The sequence below is a fragment of the Solanum stenotomum genome, chromosome 2 (assembly GCF_019186545.1).
Source record: "Solanum stenotomum isolate F172 chromosome 2, ASM1918654v1, whole genome shotgun sequence".
Classification (NCBI taxonomy): domain Eukaryota; kingdom Viridiplantae; phylum Streptophyta; class Magnoliopsida; order Solanales; family Solanaceae; genus Solanum; species Solanum stenotomum.
In genome coordinates, this window is record NC_064283.1 from 16,458,731 (window position 1) to 16,476,673 (window position 17,943).

The 17,943-nt window shown below is 31.6% G+C and overlaps 1 pseudogene; it reads right to left on the reverse strand.

Annotated features, from left to right (window-relative positions):
- Positions 1-7,280: 7,280 nt before the first annotated feature.
- Positions 7,281-17,731, reverse strand: LOC125857005 (uncharacterized; annotated as a pseudogene).
- Positions 17,732-17,943: the final 212 nt, after the last annotated feature.

The following is a 17,943-nucleotide window of genomic DNA, read 5'->3' on the forward strand; positions in this document are numbered from 1 at the left end:
TCTAGACATAATTTACTATTATATATACATATTTTACCTCTAGTTTAAAAATATTACATATAATACCACTTTTTAATAATTATACCATATTTTTTAAAAAGTTAAATTAGATACACAATTCCCTTAAATATGGTTTTTTATTATTATCNAAATCAAAGAATTTGGTCCAAGCTCATTTACCCTCTTTTGTTCATTGGATTAGTTGAATACATTTTGTGATGCCTAAACTTGCTTAACATGGGTCTATTGGCGTGAATGTATTTGTAGTAGGAAATGGTTCAAGATTTATTGTTTAGTTTTAATGAGGTTACCTTGAATGGATTTAGCTAGTATGTAAAAAAAAAAAGAAATCATCCTTGAGCACTAAAGTTTTTGTAGATGTTTTATTTAGTTATTCATCCTTAAGCATACATAGCTACTTTAGCGTGTCCAATTTTGATTAGTTACTAATTCTTATTTCTTATTTTTTATGCATAACCTCGATTTGGGTTCATCGGACCCTCTTCTTCGCTCCTTCATCTCGAGTTGGGTTGAAACCCAACATCCCTATTTATCGAGTTAGCCCCCCTATATATTCGGAAGCTGCTACAAGTCCCGGAGACCGAACACTGCTGGAAATTAGTTCATAAATGGTCAAACGCCCAAGAAATGGACTGTATACATATTGTATACAGCAGTATACACTCGTTATACAGAGAATTACAGGTCAAGAATGCAAAAATACAGAGATGAAGTAAAATACAAGGATTCGGAAGCAGGAGATACACGGAAAGAGCCGATATACATGCTGATATACACTGATATACATCAGTTGTATACCAAAAACGGGTTTTGGTTAAACCCCAAAAAATGCCAACGAAATTGGCCCAAAAGGGGGCCGAATTCAATTTATCCCTTACTCTTTAATTATTTAATTGTGATTACTTATTATTTGTTGTTTAACTTTAACTTTAGAATTTTTAATTAACTTAGTTGAATTCCCCAAAAGACAAACTATTTATCTGTGTTGTTTTGTTTCTAACAAATCTTATTTTATCAATTCTTGTATTTTCATTTATAATCTTTAGTCAAAACTTTTTTTATTATTAGTTTAAAACAGTTTTTCATAAACCAAAAAATGACTCAAATAAAAACTAACTAATTTAGTTTCGTTAAAATTCTTATTACTTATCTCTAATTCAAATATTTCAATTAACGGCCCATTTTTCTTAAAAAATAAAATCGCTCTTTGTTTAACTATTTTCTCAAAGTTAATCTAATAGTGTAAATTATTATTATAAATGCTTACTTAGTCATTTTCTCAAAAAGTTTAGTCAATAAATTCAAAATGATATTCATGCTTTAATTTATTAAATTGGTTTAAATTATTATTTCAAAATGAATTAAATAAATTCTAATTAATCTAATTTTATTAATATTTCAATCACTTGTATTTCGAGTCAAATGTATCATTTTGGATCCCTTCCTCTAAAAAAATAAAAATGCGTCATTTATTTAATTATCTTCTCAAAGTTCATCAAATATTGTAAGTTATTATTTTTTATCATTATTTTCCTAAAAAAAAAAGTCAAATATATTCTAGTCAAGTCGCAAGTCAACCGCATGTTAGCGGGCACTTCGAATGCTTAAACCTTTCTTGAAGTGTAAATTGAACCCTGAACCCCCTTTGGTATTTTCAAATGATTTTTTCTATTTAAATCTTTGAAAATTATAAGTTTTCTTAATTTCTTTAAAAAATTAAGTGGCGACTCTTTTCTACGTATTCTTCTCCAATTGTTTTATACTTAGAATATTTCAAAAAAGTGATTTTTCTAAAGATAGGACAATTACGGCACAACAAAAAGAATAATAAGTGTTGTAAAAGGAAACCTCATATACCAAAAATTTAAATTTATAATAAGTGTTAACTACTCAGTAGCAATAAATGACAGAAATATAGATAAATCACTAGTATTATATTGGAAAATGTCAGGGATAAAACTAACCCTCGGAAGTAAAATATTTATAGCTAGATGTAAAAACTTATATGTTTTAACAACAAAACATAAAATAACAGTAAAAAATAAAATAAATAAAATAAAAATAGAAAATCCTTTTGAAAGGATAGTTACAGTCATAGATAATAATGATTATAGTTATAATGAGATTGATATAAAAGAAGATTTAGAAATAGTAAAAGAAAGATTAAGCACATCAAAAAGAATAAACTATGAAATACCCAAATATCATCAAAAATGAGCACCTCAAGAAGAATGGATAAAACTCCACAAAAATCAATAGAAGAAGAAATAAAACCATATCATTACTACATAACGGGAGTAATGGAACAACAAAAATATCTAATATTGATAAATACAGGACAAGAAGAAAACTATATTACAAGAGAATTAGTAACAGAAGATGAAATAATTACTACTGAACAATTATGCCCTGAACTACCAAAGACATTAATATATACCGAAGAAACTACAGAAAAGGAAATAATCATTGGAGGAGTACCAATAGTAATAAAATTTAAAGTATATCAATGAGATAAAAATATCACTTTAGGAATAAAATGGTTAGAACAAGTAAAACCATATAATTTAGAAGACAAACAACTAACAATAAATTATAATAATAAGAAGATAATAATAAAAAGAACTTTCTTATGATAAAAACATGAAAATATATATACTTGCAAAAATAATAATAATAGAAGGATATTATACACCAATGATAGACACAAGAGCAGAAGCTAACATATGTAAATACAATTGCTTACCAGAAGATAAATGGAAAAAAATAAAAACACCGATAGTAATAACAGGATTTAATAATGAAGGAAGCATGCTCACATATAAGGCAAAAAATATAAAAATACAAATATGGAATAAGATATTAACTATAGAAGAAATATATAACTTTGAATTGACCACAAAAGATATGCTATTAGGAATGTCATTTCTAGAAAAATTATACCCACATATAATAACAAAAACACACTGGTGGTTCACAACACCATGTAAACAAAAAATAGGAGCAAAAAGAGTGAATAACAAAAGACGAAAAACAACAGAATGGATAAAAGGAAGTGAAAAAATTACACAAAAATTAGAAAATATAAAAGAAGAAGACCCTAAAATAGAATTAATTATATTCTCTATAGATAAAGTAAAAATAATCCAAGATAAGTTAGAATTATTATATAGTGAAGATCCTTTACAAGGATGGGGAAAACATAAAAGAAAAGTAAAAATTGAGCTAATTGATAATAATAGTATAATAACCCAAAAACCATTAAAGTATAATTTTAATGATTTAACAGAATTTAAGATACATATAAGTGAATTGCTAGAAAAAGGATATATACAAGAAAACAATAGTAAACATACAAGCCCAGCATTTATAGTACATAAACATAGTGAACAAAAAAGAGGAAAAAGTAGAATGATTATTGATTATAGAAATTTAAATGCAAAAACTAATACTTATAATTACCCAATACCAAATAAAATATTAAAGATAAGACAAATACAAGGATATAATTATTTTAGTAAATTTGACTGCAAATCAGGATTTTACCACTTAAAGTTAGAAGAAGAATCTGAAAAACTTACAGCATTTACAGTACCATAAGGATTTTATGAATGGAACGTATTACCATTTGGATATAAAAATGCCCAGGTAGATATCAACACTTTATGGATAACTACTTTAAACAACTAGAAAATTGTGTAGTATATATTGATGATATATTACTATATTCTAAAATCCAAGATGAACACATAAGATTATTAGAAAAATTCATACATATTATAGAATATTCAAGCATAAGCCTAAGTAAAAAGAAAGCAGACGTAATGAAAAGCCAAATAGAATTCCTAGGAATACAGATAGATAAAAATGGAATAAAAATGCAAACACATATAGTACAAAAAATAATTAACTCAAATGAACAACTAGACACAAAATAGAAATTACAATCATTCTTAGGACTAGTAAATCAAGTAAGAGAATACATACCAAAAATTAGCAGAGAATTTAAAACCATTACAACAAAAATTAAAGAAAGACATAGAATACCAGTTTGATAAAAAAGACTAAACACAAATACAAAAAGTAAAACTATTATGTAAGAACCTACCTAAACTATATTTTCCGGATGAAAACAAAAAAATTACTTATATAGTAGAATCAGACGTCAGTCAAAAAAGTTATAGAGGAGTCTAAAAATACAGGTATGATAAAGAAAAAATAGAACATCATTGTAGATATTATTCAGGAACATTTACTAATGCAGAAATAAGATGAGAAATAAATAGAAAAGAATTATATTCAGTGTATAAATGTTTACTATCATTTGAACCATATATTGTATATAACAAATTTATTATAAAGACAGATAACACACAAGTAAAATGGTGGCTAACAAGAAAAATACAGGATTCAGTAACTATAAAAGAAATGAGAAGATTGGTATTAAATATATTAAATTTTACATTTACTATTGAAGTAATAAAAACTGACAAGAATGTTATTGCTGATTACTTATCAAGACAAAGCTACTCAAACTGAGAAAGAAAATACAATTGAAGAGATACTCAAAGCCATTACTACACTTTGTATCAAAGTGGACAGTATGAACAATGAGATACAAAAGCTAAAGACTAATGAAGATAATCTGAAGTCTAAAGCTAGTACAAGTCAGCAACATGACTATAAAAATGTGGAGTTAAGTCGATCGAAAGACTTTAAAAATCCAGAGCTAAGAGGTGACGTTAGGAAACACCTTAAAACCATAATGATTGTCTAAATATAGCTGCAGGTACAAGAAGACCAGTTATTGAAAAACAACGAAATGCAAATCTAAATCAATTATTTGAAAAGCCATTTACACAAAAAATCAAAAAAAACCCATTAACCAGAGAACCACAAACTTCAACGTATGCAGATAGCCTACAACATGAGAAAAAGGTGTATAACCACATCACAAGGACATACCTCGAAAATATATACAAAATACAGAGTTACCTAAACCTCAATCCCAGATCTACCAGTACAAAAGATCCAAACCAAGACTATATAACCCAGAAATTACAAGGATACAATAAACTAATTGCACAGCCAAAAACCAATGCTAACCTAGTTAAAACATGTTATAATTATGGATTAATAAGTACTGCATATACCTATGACAGAAAAGAACTAAGTGGCATACCAAAATTATACAAAGCATTTATTATATACAAAAGAGTGACCAAAGGAAATTTATTTTATGTGAAATTCTATACGGCAACAACAGAGATATTACATGAGGAGATAAAACCTCCTATTCAAGTTGTAAAGATAGGTCTGACCAAAGAGATGATAATAGCGGAAGATATTGGAGAACAATTAGAAATACCAAAAATTGAGATACCCAATTTCTATGTCAATAAAAGAATAATTGGTATATCAACTATAATACAAGAACTAGCTAACAATTATTTGAATGGAAATGCTACATGGAGTTACTATTCCAGAGATCAATTAATGATTTATGCCAACTCAAGGGAACTAAGGAAATCAGATATGGATGAAGTTCAGAAATGGATTTTATCATTATTAAAACTAGAAGAAATACCTACAATAAGAGCATTAAAGGCAGGATTTATTTCTTCAGAACTATTAACCAGATTTTTTAAGCTAATTGGACACAAATATCCTGACCATACATGTTCAAAATGTAATGGAGAAGACAATGTGATTCCCGATGTCCAGCTATAATAAAGTCAAAGAGATATGAAGACAAAGAAGATAAAGACAACTAAAGAGATAAGACAAAGAAGACATATTTGGCCAAAAAAGCCAAAAGCAAATAGTATAAAGTGAATAGTACTATGTAAAGAAGCATTATTGTAAATTATTAGGTACCTTATTTTTGGTCTTATTATAAGAAAGTTAGTAGAGTAGGAATAAATTATGTAAATTAGTCAACAAGTATAGAGTAGTATGCATTATTAAAGGAGGTGCATATTAAAGTGGTAGGTAGGAGTGGTGTGCATTAGGAATGGACAAGTGTAAAGTGGTAGGTGTGGTAGGTGTGTATTATTAAAGTAGTGTGCAGATAAATATAAGTGCAGTAGCTATAGGATATGATTTCCTTTCTATATAAAGGAATGTACATGTAACATAAGAGGCAAGCCTCCAATAAACGAAGCAAGCTTCCATAAAAACACTCTCTCAAATATTTAAAATATTCATACTTAAAAGATAATGGAGCAACCCTCAGATACCATAGACAAGCAAGAGGCAAAGGTATATTGTTCAACAAATATGCAGAACTAATTTCATATATTCCTGAATATCATATATATGATTGAATAAATTTATGTTAGTTATTATGTATTAAAACTATTTGAATCATGATTTCTAGTTTATTAGCACACTGGAAACAGGGAGAAAACTTCTATACTATGTCATCCTAATGTTGAAACCGGTAGGCAAGGAAAGCCGTTTAGGGGAGTATACAAAGTTGAGGCGCTGATAAGAAGGAAGTATCTGCTAAAGTACGATGGTAGTAGTGACAGGAAAACATGATAAACAGATAATCTAGTTCATAATGATTTAATATGAATTTAATCAATTATGGATATGATAGGAAGGAATAATTGAAAATAAAAAACCTGCATAACAACGAACATGACTACATACATGCATGATGAAATAATAAAAAATCTATGAAACTTTAATCCTATATATACTTAGAGGTATAGAGATAATTGAATTAAGAAGAATCATATGGGGAAAAATATTTAATGATAACAAATCAGAAGATATATTAGACCAACAATGGTATGAAATAGACCTACATGATTTAGACCTCGAAAGAATAGAATGGTATGATTTAGAAATAAATTCAGATTAAAATGAACTACGAATATTTACAATATTGGACAGAAGCTATGAAAGACATAAAACTATTAGAAGAATTAATGGAATATAATTTACATATGTACCTAAGAACCCAATATATGTTGTATCTAGAATACATCACAAATAATAATAAAGAAATAGTCAGATTAAGACAACTATCAGAAAAATATTACAATAAGTATTATTACATTATACCATGAATTCCGCACCTACAAAAAATGGTATTTTGTGGACATACATCACCTGAAATAAACAATCTAAATCCTTCTCCACAATTACATACACCATTATACACTATTATATGATTGTGTGTATAGCTAGTAAATTCCCTGAGAAACTTTTATTAACTGAGAAAAGTTCACACAATATTGTAACAAGAGAACCACAGAATTAAGCATGAGCCAGTGACACATAAGTCATTATTAGGTCTTTCATGCTGTTATGAGGAACTAACTTATTTGCAAAGACAAAGTTACAATATAATATTTCAAACAAAGGAACTCTAATAAGCTGAAGGCATAGTATCATTGTAAGGATCACCAAATGCTGCAACATTGCCAGGCCTTGAAAATACAATCTACAAGGTAAGAACCACCCCTTGATCAGAAGTTTACTTCTCAATTTAGGTGAAATGATTTCAAGATTTCTTGTAAAAAGATGGAATAATTAAGTATGCATGTATTTACTGTTGAAGACATGATTTAATAAAGGCTTAATACATAGACAACAGCTTGAACTTGTTAGTAAATTTCATTTGTACACTAGAACTACGCCTACACACATGATAAAGTAGCTCACATAATTCAACAGGATATAAACAGAGTTGGAATTTTACCGCTACCCTTCACAAAAAAAATGCTTTCGACGCGACGTGTTAAATATACAAGCAAGTGAATAAAAGTTTGTATTGTCTCTAATTTCTTAAACTTTTAGATGTCTTAAATTTTTAGATGAGGTAGTTAACATAATTCAATATTGCTTTTATGTTCTTATCTAACATTTTTCCCTTTATAAACACCTCTATCTACTCCGCCTGTATTTTCACTTTGTCCAACAAACATATTGCCATTATTTCATTCTTTACAACCTACAAGTGTCACTAAGTGACTAAACACTATCCACATACCGCACCCGTGCTTTTTCACTACGATTATATGTCATCGACATTTATTTTCTATCATTGGTAAGATTATGTTATAAACATTTATATTTTAACAAAAAAAAGAAAAATCACTTCTTGAGAGGTGGTTTTCTATAAAATATATTTGAAAGCATTCTTTTAAAAGAAGACTATAGGACGAAAGAAGAAGCTCAGATGAGTTACATCAGATAAAGTTATTCATCACCATACCTGATAATCTCCTATTGTGCAGGTTTTCAATCCAGCAGCACAATAGTCAAAGTAGTACTCCCATGTCCTGATGAACTTGTCATCGAATCCCAAAGCACAAATTTGGCTAGTGACACAGTTATCAATGGTCAATTGTCAGCATCTATGACAGATCAAACTACAAATGATTCCCAAAGGAAACATGTTTCACTCAGTATAGAAGGTAGTGTGCTTATATTCGTCTTGTTACCTTTGATTTTTAAAGAAGTTTCTCCGCCAACATTTCAGTGTTTGATAGTAATGAATTCCTATATTTTCCAGGTGCTCTACACTGCATTTAAATCATTAATATCAGATACTTATAGAAATAAATGCTTTTGAAAAAGTGATAAGCATGCTAGTGCGAAATCACAATCATCAACTCTCTTACCATAGTCGGGATGCAGCAGCCATGACTGACGTTACTTGAGATAGTGCATTCAAGCCTCCACCTGGGAATATGTACTCTCTCATGAAGTCTGTGCTATTCCTGTGACTGTCATACCTCTCATCTGGTATTGAAATGAACTAGGCAAAACCAACATTCATGAAAAGCAGCTTAAAAACCAAGGGTGACATAACTGTGAAGAAATTGATGTCGGAAAATGAACCTCATATTGGAAGAAGAAAAGCCTTTCTTAGATTTTCTCTATTCATATATTATCTTAATTCATGTATTAGGAAATTAATTTAAGAGTGCATGCTTTGTTCATGAACTAGGGAAAAAGGAAAAAGTTCAGTATTAAATTAAGGTACATGTACTAGACTAGATTTGAGTGATTTGAGAGTCCTACTTTCTCCTAATTTTGTAACAATTGAAGGGAAAAAGTGAACAAAGTAGAATGTGTTGAGAGATCACTTAAAATTCATTACCTGCAGAACTAGAAGCCCATCTTCTGCCAATGAAGACTCACAACAAGTAAAGAATTCCCCTATGAAATCATGACCAATATGTTCCAACATCTCGCTGAAAAATAATTAGTACAATAGTAACACTAGCTCGACATGTAGTGAATGATACAATATGTCCAGATGTAGATGGATAAAAGCTCACCATGATATAATCCTGTCATACTTGTCCTTATTTGGGATTTGGCGATAGTCACATAGGAGAAGTGTTATATGATCCTGTGAAAAAATTTCTACTGAAATTTTAATAGAAAATGCTAGCTCTGAAATAGCCCAAATTTGGCCTCAAGTGTTAAGCACATAGTGTTTTCCCGTTAATCTTGCAAGGACAAATGCTTGATTACAACATATAAAGAATCATTTCAGTGAAAAAAATTATTGCAACTTCCGCAGACCCCTTAGCTGGCCCTGATTTGCAGTTAAGCTTATTATGGAGCTATTGAAGTTTGGCAAGCACGAAAATGAAAAAGACATTTAGTTCATGAAGTGTGTTAGTTCCTTCTTTGCTGTGTCTGTTAGATGAAAATTTCCTGAACCACAGTATAATGATTTCCATATTACACTCTTTGTAATATCACTTCTCCAGTTACAGAATTTCGAAAAGCTTCTTCAAAGATTTCTGAGAAATCCTCATCAAATGTTCTCAAAATACGCAGCAACAAGAATGAAATGTTAAGTCATCTAGACAAACGAGAATGGAACTCCAAACTCTAAAAATTTTGAGTTTCCCTAGACATTGTAAGTACTAACTCCGCCTGAGTGAGTTTTGCACATGATATTGCATGTCCCAAGCCCAGATAAAGGAGGAGGGTAGCGGTAGCATAAAATTTGCTAATTCATGACGATAGACATTGTAAGTACTATATACCTGTAGGCCTGCTTGCTCAACTCTCAACTGTGCATACTCCAGTTGCTGCTCAGAGAGAGTTATACCAGTATATTTACATCCGGTTTGCTTGACAACTTCCACAGCAAAACTTCCCCAACCAAATCCAATCTCTAAAATGTGATGTTCCTTGCTAATTTTTGCCTAAAAAGAATAGAAGCAGAATCATATTATGCCTGAAACTTATGCAGAAATGGAAGGGACTTTTACTTAGTTGATGACTCACCTTTCTAATGAGAAGAGAGATCTTTCTTAGCTGTGCATCTTTTAGGTCTTCATCCTCACTCTAGGAAAATCATAAAAGAACTAAATCACCATGGAATGAGATTAAAGAAGAGGAAATGCAGCTTAACATACAAAGTAAAAAAGTGGGAAGCATTTAAAAGTTTGAGAGCTAACCTTGAAAATTGCACATGAGTATGTCATTGTCTCATCCAGAAAGAGTGAGAAGAGTTCATTACTCTGGCAAAAGCAATTAGCACCACAAAGCTTATCATCAATAGCAACTGGAAAAAAATATGGCCAGGATTGGGTACTTCAATTTTACTAGTGATCTTTGACATCCCCTATATTCTTTGGGTGATATAATATGCAAGTTAACTAATTACCAGGTCATAATGACGACAAATATTCCGACAAGCCTGAGTCAGGGTGTTTCGATTTGAAACATGACGAATGAAATATTTTGCAGATGACAGTGCTGCTGTAAGAAGCAATGGAGTCCACCAGGCTCTATAGCATGAAAAGTGATGAAGAACTTTAACATATGAACAGAAGTTCATGCTTCTTGATTTCAGGTCAGTAAACTATTTTACCTTTCCTTTCTTGATGTTCTAACAGATGCTTTCAAATCTCTGTTGGCAATGAATATCTGCAAAAGATTTCTGGAAGCTAAGTACAACCGAAAGATATTTACAAAGAAATCTTATCATTTCCTCACCATGATAAGATTAAGAAGACCTTCATTCTTATCAACAAAAGAGAAATCCCCTTGAATAAAAGCATCAGCAAGACCTATGTCAGCTTGAGTTGCAACCTGCAAGAGAGATTATCTATGTTACACAATTTTTCTAAATTGGGGAAGTTCTAATTTATTTTTGTTGGGTTATTATTTGCTCAGTTGCAGGGGCAAAAGAAATTTTCAATTTACCTTCCAGTAAAACTGTGTACTATGAACTCTAAGAGAAACTTTAAGAGAGCACTTCCTCTCGGTTCCTTGGAAGGTGAAAATTGTACCTCCTTCTTCCAACAAGCTGTGTATTGAAACATGTAAATTTATTATCCAGACATCTATAATAATCACGAAAAAAAAAAAAAAACTCAAAAATCTCAGAGTAATAAAATAAAATCATGATTCACACGTGATTTGTTTTGCAGTAGATTTTCCACTTGTATATGAACTTTTAGCCAAAGAGACTGAAATAAAAGAAGTTATTTTCTCAATAAAATAATCGTTCTGCATCTCGTTACCATTAAATTAGCAAGAACAAAAGTGTGATAAAATAAGAAATAGGATTGAAGGAAATAAAGAAGTTGTCAGACATGTATCTGCCGCTATTTTGGGATTAAAGTAATACAAGGTGAAACTATCATCACTCACATTATGCATCCTGTTTGAATGAAACTTCTGAAAAATCTAGCAACGACAAGGCGTGCACCAGTTTCAGGCCAGGTTGGTACCATATGCTTGGGGTTGTCCCGAATACTACAACTCCTTCTAAGCATGCTATCTGCAGCAACCACACCCGCCTGAGAGGACCAAAAGGTAGACAATCATCCAAATGAGACCAGAGGGACAACAAAAGCTGGAAATCTATTGAGCGTAAGCGATACTCCAAATTGTTCTCAGAGTAAGGCGATAATTCAAGTTAAATCTGTTGATATTTTATTAGCAGAAGTAGTACTACCTTTAGTCCATTGGCATGGAAGCCATAGCCTGAATGTATTGAAACAAAAATACATTAATAAGCAGTGAAACACAAGGCGGAAAATGAAGTTTGTGCACTAAAAGAAAGTTAAGACTAAAATTAGAACAACTCAACCTACAAGTGCTACCAGTAGGTTTCCTTTAACCTTATGTGAAAACAAGACAGTGACTAAACCAATACACTAGGTTGTTGTGATCAATTGCTGGCATCAAGTTGAAAACTTGAAATGGAAAGAATGAAGAGTCAGGAATGAATGAAGCACTCTATGAAAAGAGAGGAAATAGAAACGCAGTCATTTTATCTGTGAAGAGTCAGAATAATCTCTTAAACAGATTCAAACTTATAAACTGCAATTCCCAGGCCTAACGTAGAGAACTATAAAAAGTCTAGAGAACGACACTTGATTGCTTCATACTGTGGGTTCTGCAAACAATTTAAATGACAATAGTGAGCGATGCAAACTGCAAAATCCTTCAAGTTGCAGTTAAAGGAACTGATTCTCTAAATTCAACATAGTTGAAGTCTAACAGCTGACTATGCACGAGAGCAGGTTACAAAGGAACATTTATCTTGAAACAACTCTTCATGAAAAGAGATTTATACCTTGATATGCTCCACAAAACCATATTCCTCTCTTCCCTTGGATTTGATGTCTCACGTGAAGCTTTTGATGCAGTAACTGAGGGGACTGAGTGGCTTGTTCTCCACTTAACCAATGTATGTTCTGGTGTGTGAAGAGGATCGACAGTAACGAGATAAGGCAGCTTTGATTCACCAAGATTCTGTAAATTTAGACAGCTCATAAATTAAGAGAGCAGTTACAAGAGAAAAGACTCCCCACTGAAGAGCATTATCTTCTACTTTCTATAGAAGGTCCTAAAAATTACTGGATTCCATAACACACCTGGATTATATTGAGATAGTATGTCACACATCCTCTATTATTCATGGTTCCAAGAAAGTTACAAGCACTCCATGTTGTCGGGTTGAGAGGCAGGAATGTTTTGTCACAATGAAGGAAAACATCACTGTCACAGAGGAAGAGAAAATGATTTTGCATTTTAACATCATAAATCCTGTTAAGACTATGATTTAATCCACCAACTCCCTTTGTTACAACCATTCAGCAAGATAAGTAGTGCTTAGGACTGGCAAACAAGCGGGTTGAGTCGAATATGAGCCGATCGAAAATGAGTTGAACAAAAAATGGATAAAATACATTTTAAATTTGTTTTTTTTTTAAATGTTTAGATTTTTTTCCTTACCCCACCCACCCCGACCACCTACACCCCAAAAAAAATACTAATGCCGCTTTTCGTTCTTTTATGAATGGACCTCTTTTACCCATTTAAGTACCCACTTTTAATGGGTAATATGAGTTTTATTCAGTTTTTACCCAGCTTAAATGAGTTGGGTAGCCAACCCATTTAAAATGGGTAAATTTGAATAGGTACCCATATAAATTAGTCATTCTGCTACCTCTAGTAGTACTGGTAGGTAACAGAAAATACAAATATATAAAACATGGTTGTACATTTATTACCTTTTCTTAGAGGAAGATAAACAACGTTAGTGATGTCAGTATATGGATAAAAATCCGAAAAGATAAAAGTAAATTAAAGAGGAACGAAATCCAAGGTATTCAAATAGAGGAGATGCCAATACCTATAGACATACTGGAAAGCACCCAGTATTCTTGTTTCATCGCCTGTTGCCTCTTTGCCTAACATTTTCAGAGTATTTGGAGCATCTGCAGCCATGATGCATCCATCAAATACTTCTTTGGCACCATCATTACAATCTATGGTACAACCTGCAAGAGCTCTTTCATTTACAGTTAGAATCACGAGTAGTTTGTAGCTATGTGATGGTAACGCAATGCAGCAGATTGAAGCTTTTCCTTTGATAAGCACCAAATTGACTCTATATAGACCACTATCACTTGAAAAATATATCATAAAATGAATATAAACTAAGAAAACACGTGTTCTTATACAAATTAACAAGCTAGAACCCAAGATTAGACAACATAATGTCTTTGATCTTAAGTCAACCTTCACCCCCCAACCCCCACTACCCCAACCTTAACATCCCCATCCTTTTATACTTGTAACGAAATACGGAAGAACTGTGGTAAAATAGAGGGAAAATGAATGTTGTACATTACGAATCCTATCAAAGAAGCAACAAAGTAAAGACAAATGCACCAATGCATATGCACACAAAGTTGTGTCTTAGTGGTCAATGAGGTGGGTGCAAATATTAGGTGATTTCTGTCAACCTTCATCAATTTTGGTTTTACCTTTGCAAAGGACCATTTTAATCCCTTAAGATATATGCCTATCTACTATTATGATAAAATAAACAGCACAGTGAACTCCTGCAAGAAGCCAAAAGATAAAAATCAAGCTAGACCTTCTTCATTTGTCGTTACAGAATTTACATCACAACTAGTTTTTATTTGGCAGCCCCTCTTTTCCAGCTCCTCCTTAATCTGCGTTTGATACCGCCATCAAATCATTCTCAAGGATGATACATGCTTTACTTAATAAATCACAGAAGACAGTGAAATTAAAATCAGTAAGAACTTTGAAGTATCTATGAATGAAAAATCACCTTGTTTATACGTGATCGCCATCTTACAGTGAGCAATTGAGGGAGACCAAAGAGCTATAAAGAAAGAAATAAAAGCTCCCTTAGGCTCAAGGGCAGTAAAATGAGTAAATGTAAGCATTCAAATTAAGTATTGCATGCACCACATTCAACAATTGGCTATAATCAACACACAAAGTGTGCTACTTGAACAGTAGATAAGAGAAAAAAACCTGCAGAAGATGGTGGTCGTGGAGGAATGAAAGAATGTAATAAGCAGAAAAGCCCAGTACTCCTTCTAAGGGACAGGTCCAGATTGAAGTACATATTGGAATCTGTGGAACATATGTGCATATCGTTATAGAAAGGACACCTTGTTGAATGAACAAAAAGGCCAATACAAGTATAAAAAAAATTCAATAACTACGACAAACAGGAGTAGCACCAGATAAGCCTTCTGAAATAATTCTGAATAGACATGTGACTCAATAAATTGCCCTAATGTTTCATTGCGATCAATGCCAGGATTGTTTTCCAGTGCTTCAAGGTAACTGCAATGCAGTGAGAAACATATTCATGATGAAATAAACTTCATTAAAGACAGCTCTTTTGCTTGACATATAAATAATTAAAGTGCACAACATAACAATTTAGTCCATTTCCATCAAATGCATCATCTTCAAATGAACAAAGAAGACCCTGTGCTCTAAATATCTAATGAGATCATTAAATCAACAAATTGCTCAAAAAATAACAAAAGTCACATATGTTAAGATAAATAAGTTATTGATACCTTATGACATCCTGCCTGAATCTGCTAATTTCTGTAATCATTTGCCAAAAATATGGATTCAAGACATTCTTCTTCTGTGCAAAAATACTAGAGAATCCATTCCGGGTACCCCATTCGCAACCACGACCTTGGTCTAAGCTCACTGAGAATGACATATCAGATATGTCCATATCAACTCCAAGGAACTCAAAAAATTCCATCATGTTTGGATAAGTTGCCTGTCAAATACACCATTTTTGGGGGCTAAAACAACTTTAGCTACAACCATTTCCAATGTAAGCTGAAGAAATATTGCAGAAAGTGAAATAAAGCCTGTCTATTTAGTTTCTCTACTTAACAATAAATCAAAATTGTGTTCAATTTTTATCATCCTTCTTCAACACATAACAACTGCAGCTGCCAAGGTATTGTGTAGGTCCAAATTTTGGGCTCTAACCCAAAATGCATAACAGAGGAATCCATGTACCTGACATTTTATTTGGCCTAAATTTCACCTGGCTCATTCAGATGTGAAATTTTGACCGCTATCAAGTTTAATCAGCAGCATTCCTTCGGTATTATTGGGTGTAGCTCAATTTTTGAAGTTTTATAGGGTTGTTACATTGAGCTATAAGTCAAATTTCACCCAAATCTTTCCGGTTCAAAGTATTCATGACTTGTTACAAGAACCACCATAAGTGTACATTCGCAATGTTAACAATGGTGGCCGGTGCTTCTTCTCACTTCTGTCAACTTCTCCCGGAAGAGTCGCGGATCATGTATTTTTTTCATAATATTGTAAATTTTTCGAGTAGTCATCTATTAAAAAGTTTGACTTAACTGAAATGAAATCAATACATGGGTAAAACTTTAATCCATTTTCAAAGTTCAATAATATATTCGAGTTTTTTTTCTTTTAAAAATGATTTAATTGATTATGTGGTCAAATCATAATTGATCATGTATAATAGTAATTTTAAAAAATCAAAACTATTTTCAGTTAACAAATAATGATATGAATGAATTTTTTTCTCAAACGAAAATGGCATAAATGAGTGAAACTTTTAACATATGATATCAATGAACCTTTTCTCGAACTGCAATAACATATTTAAGTTTTTTCCCTAATTTCAATAGCTTCTAATTGGGTAGGCACTAATTTGATATTTCATTTAGTTATTCCAACTCCATTAATAACTATATAAATTTGGATATCGTATATAACATGATGATGTAGAAAAAGTTTAAATTATAATTTAATACATATTTTTAAAGGGGAATAGCTTTAACATATTGAAACTTAAATTTACCATCTTACACTTATTGAATCCCAATTATATTGTCCACGGTGAAACCCCAATTTTCAGATAAATTCTACTAAATCGTGCTTCTAAGGATTTATTCAAGTACTTAGCCTTAATAATTTGTGAATAGTAAGGCATAAATCACATGTTTTAATAAGAAGAAATTGTTTGCATGGTAAGTAGTAAATATCTATTACTTTCAATTTGAAAATTATAAATTTGTGTTATCAAGGAAGCAAAAAAAATGAGAGCTCTTAAGATGAAATAAAAAAAATACCATGCTCTTAGTCAAATATCTTATTAGGTGAATTGCAATATACACTTAGATTATGAGAACTTTAGTATTCATCAAATGCAAATAAGTCAAAAAATGCTTATAGTCGATTTTCAATTCAAGCTCACTTATCCGATTGAAATCAAACAATATTTTTTTTTCATACTGAACACACCCCATATAATTCATAATGGTGACAAACTTACTAAATTTTACTAAATCGCGATTAGCTAAGGTTTTATCCTAGTATTTTAGCCTTGATAATTTGTGGATAGTAAGGCATAAATTACGTGCTTTGACGAGAGAGTTGTTCAGATGGTAAGCACATCTTATTATCAATCCAAAATTGTAAATTCGAGTTACCAAAGGAACAAAAAGAGTGAAAAAGCTTGCCGCTTAGGATAGGTTAAAAAAAATCAGATGCTCTTAGCCAATATCCTATTAGGTCAATTACAATACATACACTTGGATTATGGGAACTGTAGTATAAATATTTATCAAATACCCAAATAAGTCAAAAAATGCTTATAGTCGATTTTCAATTCCAACTCATTTACTCGATTGAAATCAAACAATACTTTCTTTCGTACTGAACACACCCTATATATATATACCTACCCGATTGAAGACCATAAATCCAAGGTCAAGATCGACGCCTTCGACGGTGAAGGTGTTAGGATGGCCGCTGAGATAATGTTCTTTGTCATAAACCACAACTTTGACACCAAATTTTGCTAATTCATATGCACAAACCAGTCCACTTATCCCTGCTCCCACCACTGCTACTTTCATTTTTATCACTTTAAATTGGCTTCAAATTTACAATTGCAATGACAATTAAGATTAGAAAAGGAAAAAAAAAATAGAGATGTTAAAAGTAATATATCAGATTGAATACTTTATAACGGTGACAAACTTACTAATTAAAATTGTATGCATGTTGAAGAAAGGAAATCCTGAAGTGATCACAGAGTAGTAGAGTATAGGGGTGGCAACCCCTACCCGCCACCCC